This window comes from Arachis duranensis, chromosome 2 (assembly GCF_000817695.3).
Source record: "Arachis duranensis cultivar V14167 chromosome 2, aradu.V14167.gnm2.J7QH, whole genome shotgun sequence".
In the NCBI taxonomy this organism is placed as follows: Eukaryota; Viridiplantae; Streptophyta; class Magnoliopsida; order Fabales; family Fabaceae; genus Arachis; species Arachis duranensis.
The window spans coordinates 54,637,816-54,643,906 of record NC_029773.3 but is presented as its reverse complement, the minus strand read 5'-3'; the positions used below and the strand labels follow the sequence as shown (position 1 = coordinate 54,643,906).

At 33.0% G+C, this 6,091-nt stretch overlaps 1 long non-coding RNA gene across 1 annotated transcript in view; it reads left to right on the top strand.

The window, feature by feature from the left end:
* The first annotated feature begins 4,393 nt into the window (after positions 1–4,393).
* The window catches only part of LOC127744755 (uncharacterized), a 2,942-nt gene continuing 1,244 nt past the window's right edge, over positions 4,394–6,091 (top strand). Inside the window, exons 1-2 of the long non-coding RNA XR_008005785.1 lie at positions 4,394–4,548; positions 5,434–5,525. This is a non-coding gene — a long non-coding RNA (uncharacterized LOC127744755). The remainder of the gene's footprint in view (positions 4,549–5,433; positions 5,526–6,091) is intronic.

The window sequence follows — 6,091 nt, the reverse complement described above, 5'->3', positions numbered from 1 at the left end:
GTTGATGGTGAACCCCTATACAAAGCTTGCCATGGAAAGGAGTAAGAAGGATTGAGTAGAAGCAGTAGGAGGACAGGCGTCCGAGAGCTCTACAGCATCTCCATCCGCTTATCTGAAATTCCCACCAATGAATCTGCATAAGTGTTCTATCCCTTTTATTGTTTATTTCTTTAACTTGCATTTTTCGAAAACCCATAAACAATTTTAATCTGCCTGACTGAGATTTACAAGGTGACCATAGCTTGCTTCATACCAACAATCTCTGTGGATTCGACCCTTACTCACGTAAGGTTTATTACTTGGACGACCCAGTACACTTGCTGGTTAGTTGAACGGAGTTGTGAATTCAACCAGTGCCATAATAATGATTTCATACAAAGACAAACAACTTGAAGAGAATATGGATCACAATTTCGTCCACCACTAAGCCATGATCTTCTTGGGCGCGCACGCGTACGTCACGCCTCCGCGTACATTCCAAAATGCATCCATGGCGCGCGCGCGTACCTTGCGCGTACGCGCCGATGTTCGACTGTGATTTTTTTAGAAGTCACGTGACTTAGGCGTGGAGTTGGTTGGAGATCCCATTTTTGGGGAATGCATTGGCGGGAAAAAGCTTAAGAAGACCAGAGGAGCAGGGGTAAAAGACACTTAGTTGATTTTCTAGTTTTAGATATTTTTGGGGGGATAGTGAGTTACACTCTTGGAGGAGGAGAGAGAGATCTCAAGCTCTTACTAGGGTTCTTCTTCATCAAAATTCTGAATTTTTACCCACTCTTTGGTGAGATCCATTGCAATTCTCACTTTACTTTGTTCATGTAATAGATTTTCTTCTCCAATTTCAAGTTGTAGTTGTAATTGCTAAACTCCCTTAGATCTAGGATTCAACTTTATGATTTTGGATTTCATTAATACTTTGAGATTTTGATCCTCATTGTTGTTCTTTGACATTTGTTGTTAGTTCCTTGTGTTGCAATACCTTTAATTCTACTTTTCTTCTCATTTTACTATGACTTTCTTTCTTGCTCATCAAATGTTTGATAAAATGTCAACACTAGTTATGGAGTAGAAATTTCTCACTTGGCATAGGGTTGGACCATTAGAAGAAGTTGAATAGTTGTGTCAATTGTTGATTTGGAATTAGGGATTGCTAATTGACTTGGAGTGCACTAAAGCTAGATTCCCATGAGGTGAAGCTAGGACTTGTGACTCAAGTTGATTACCTTCATTTGACTTTCCTCTATACCTAGGGGATAACTAAATGAGGCATGGCCCAATTGTTATCTTCATTGAAAGAACTATAAGGATATGCATTCAATTGCCAACCCTAAGCCAAGTCCTCTAATGATTGATTGCTTGTTTCCTATTACGTTGCTAAAACTTTCAAAGAACCTTAACAAATCTTTCCACTCAATAAGATGCGCATTTTGGCAATTCTAAGGGAGGACGACTCGGGAGACTAGTACTCTCGGATATAGATTGTAGGATTGTTTGGTACGAAATTTGAATGTCGATTGGACTATGCTCACGATCATGTTCATCCTTGAATTCTAAATCGGCATGCTAAATTTCGTTCATCAAGTGCAAAGCAAACATTACAAGGTAGGCTCAATGCAAAAGGTGACATGGGTCAAACATGTGATAGTAAGGCAAGGCATTGAAGGTTATAAAACAGGATGAGGTTACAACGACGTGTTTAATATCCGCACACTAATCTCATCTCAACCTCAAAGCTCCAACCTTCCTACTCCATCAGGCACTTTACAATCCCCATATCCGATCATAAGCATGACAACCGCAATCTCGTTCGCAAGGAACAAAACATCCATAACTCATAACGTTGCACACCTACCGATTCAACTTCCATATACACGTATCACGTCTTAAAGAACTAAAGCATCGTGCTACTACGTCTACAAGTCACACTGATATCAACACAATTCTCGAGTCTACTCAGAAGGATACAAGATTTAGAAAGGAGAGTCAAATGTCAAGGATAGCACTCATAGATTTGAGAGAATGTATCCAATTCTAGATAACCAAGGATACTCAAGCAATGAAGTTTGTGAGACACAATTCAATTGACAACTTCAAAGATAACCCTTGTATCAAAGAAATCCAACAGGACCAACAAGAAGAAAATTCAGCGCATTATTTTGAAACAAATTCAAGCTGATTCGAAGAAGCATGAAGTTTGCAGTAGAAAAGATTTCAAACCCAAGACAAAGCTCACCGAACTCAAGAGCATGATTAAAAATACTTCCAAATGCATTGTTCACGAAAGAATTAAAAACTTGCGGAAAAATCATTTCGCGGCCTAAAAGAAAGTCAAGTAATAAACATTCTTCAAGAGAATAATAAAAGCATAAACGTGACTTTGCTGTAATACAACTTCATGTTGAAACAGATCATGTAGAATGTTAAAAACAATCTGTACATAGGTTTGGCCAAGAGCTCAAACATTTCCTCAAATATTTTAGAAAGATAGTTAGATGCACAACCTAACCAAAAGTAATTCATAAAACTCGGAGAAAAATCAATTGCTTGCTCCATCATTAAGTGCAGACATCCGATTTTTATATAATAGAATAGATAATTATTTTTGTATGACTAAAGGCTACATATAGTGTTTTTTTTTTGTAGAATAAAAAAGGTTGTGATTCATAACATTTTCGTAAAGTTATATCGTATGAACACAAGATTAATTAGATAACAAATTGAATTTTAATTAATATGTTTTATTTTCTTCTCATATTTTTTATTAATTATCTTACTTTTTATATTTACAGTAAATATTGAATATAAAAAAATAATATTGAATATTATCTATTTTTTATTTAGAGTCATAATTAAATTTGATATAATTATATCAAGTATCTAGAATTAATAATAACATGAAACTATAATTTTAAGTTGTATAATATAATAAAAACAAATGTGGCAATTTATGTATGCTTCCTATATAGCAATGATATTATATATATTTATATATCTCCTCTTTTAGCTATTTCCTAAAAATATTGACATATAATTAATGTAGATAACATATATATTGAGTAAGTATCTCTATTGAATTAATCATAAAGGTTAATAAAATATAATGACATAAATTTTACCTAATTGTAACAAATATCTCTATTGAAAATATTTGCTAATTATTATCGTATACAATTAGTGTGTGTATAAATAAGGAGTAATAGTGAATTGTTACAATTATTTATCATCTAGAAAATTTGTACCTTAGACATAAATTTTCTTTTGTTTATTATTTTTCATACCTAAGGGCTACTAATTGCGATTCTGTCAACAGTGTTACCTATGGTAAGGTAGATTATGTAATGAAAAAGTTTGAAAAATAAAGGTAAGAATTATAAGGTTATGGAAAGTCCCATCCAAATTTGACAAGAATAAGACGATTTATACAGAAATGGTTCTCATGAATGATAAGATTGATTATTTTCCATGATTCTTTCAAGTGATACTAGGTCCATTTTATAAATATTTTTTGTTTATATTTTAAGTTTATTTGATAAGTAAACCCTTTCACGAATCAAAGAAAGTGTGATTTTATAGATTTATAAGTGCTAATAGTCTTTATATTTAATTTGTTTTATAATGTGATAATAGCCAATATATTTGTTGGTGAATTTAACTATTACTATATTATTTATAATCACATTCAGTATATATGTGTGATTTATTGAAGAAAGTACATTATTAAAATCGATTAATAACTATTTTAGAATTAATCCAATTAGCACTAGATTAAAAAAAATAAACAATACATAACATGTTACTTTTTTATTAATCAAATTATTATAGTTTAAATTAATTTAAAAAAATAATTTAAAATTATAATTTTAATCTTCTCACGTGCATGGCACGGGTAATTACACTTATTCTATTATAAATTTGGAGTTATTACCAATCAATTTTTTCATAAAATTGGAATGACTAATTGAATGCCAAAAATGAGAAAAACCTGCCATAATATAGAATTTGAGTTAGGGGTCGATTGCAAATAAAGAAAGTATTAATACCCTATATTGTCCATTCTTTGAACGGTTACCTTTTATTTATTATTATTTGTGTATTTAATTTTATTGGTCTTGTTAAAAAAATATGTATTCTCTATTTATCTACTACGCCAAATTAACTACATAGCTACACTTATTTTGCGACCACTTATTTTGCGACTTTTATTTTAAGCGTCTCTATTTAATAATATTGTGACACTTATGGAGTAAATTTTTTTACCGTCATTATTCTATTTTAGTTTATATCTCTTATCCTTTTTCCTTTATACATCAATTTTAAACTTCTATTCCTTCCACAGCCATTTGAAGATGAGAAGAGAAGCGAAGAAAAGATAAAGTAACGCCACAGCCTTCACTAGTTCGCATTCACTGGTCGCCCACCGTTCGCCGGTCGCCGTTCGCCGGTCACCGTTCGCTGTCCCCGTGCCGTTCCTTCCTTTCTCTCTTTTACGAGTGCGAACCCTAATCCCCTTCCAATGACTTTTTCTTCTCTTCAAATTCAACACCGATAGTGAGTATTTGAATGTTCTTCTGCTTTTTTCCCCTGCGATTTTTCTGTTTTTGCTTAGCGATTGCTGTGCTGAAGGTTGTTGCAATTATTTATTCTCGGTGCTCTATTTTACTGTAATTTATCATAATGATTATGTGCTCATATTGATATTTGCAGTTTTTACTATGAAATCTCTTATTTCTTTTTAATTTTACTAGCACTCAACATGTTCGATTAAATGCTTTGACTAGATTCTTTGAATGCTCAATTTCTTATTTCTTCTCTTGATTTCTTTGATGTTTTTGTGCAACATCATAATCTAGTTAGTGCACTTCTTGAATTATGCAAATTTCTACTTTAGAGATGGAAAAGCTAATTAAATTAGCCAAACTTTAGTCTGGGATTTCACCTTTCTATCTTGGATTCATGGTGTTAAAAATCTATCAATTCAACCATATCCACTTCATTCTTTAGGTAAATTGATCTGATCCATAATTAAAATTTCAAGACATTTAACTTATACACTCATGGTATCTAATAAAGTGATTAAAGCTTATGTATTGAGTACTGTGATGATAAACAATCTTCAATTTCAGGTCCCCATGATGTTAAAATTAGAATTAAAGCTATTGGTATTTGTGAAAGTGATGTTTCATTACTATATTGAATTTAGTGCTTTATTCCTTGTCTATATTTTCATTTTGAACTGATCTTGTTTTCTTAAGTTATTGTGATCATTTTAGTTATGGATCAACGATAACTTCAATTTGATGGCGTATATGAATTAGCATTCCTTTCTATCATTGAACATTTTTGTTCCTTCAAAGGGAAATCAAATGTTGACTATGTAATAGTTCAGAGGAACTTAGATCTCTGATTTTGACTTCACTCCCGTACTTTATTCAGAGGAACTTAGACTAATTAGAAGCATTATCTAAGAAGCTAAAATCCAAGACACTAAGGACCGAGGCTCCTTCACAATCGATAGCTACAACAAGGTATGCTTTCATTATTGTTGGTTCTTGATGAGCGGATAATTTATACGCTTTTTGGCATCGTTATTAGTATGTTTTTAGTATGATCTAGTTAGTTTTTAGTATATTTTTATTAGTTTTTAGTTAAAATTCACTTTTCTGGACTTTACTATGAGTTTGTGTGTTTTTCTGTGATTTCAGGTATTTTCTGGCTGAAATTGAGGGTTCTGAGCAAAAATCTGATTCAGAGACTGAAAAGGACTGCAGATGCTGTTGGATTCTGACCTCCCTGCACTCGAAGTAGATTTTCTGGAGCTACAGAAGCCCAATTGGCGCGCTCTCAACGGCGTTGGAAAATAGACATCCTGGGCTTTCCAGCAATATATGATAGTCCATACTTTGCCCAAGATTTGATAGCCCAAACCTGCGTGGCAAATTAGCCTCAGAAATTCCAGCGTTTAACGCTGGAACTGGCATAAAACTTGGAGTTAAACGCCCAAACTGGCATGAAAGCTGGCGGTTAACTCCAGAAAAAGTCTCTACAAAGGAAAGCTTCAATGCTCAGCCCAAGCACACACCAAGTGGACCCA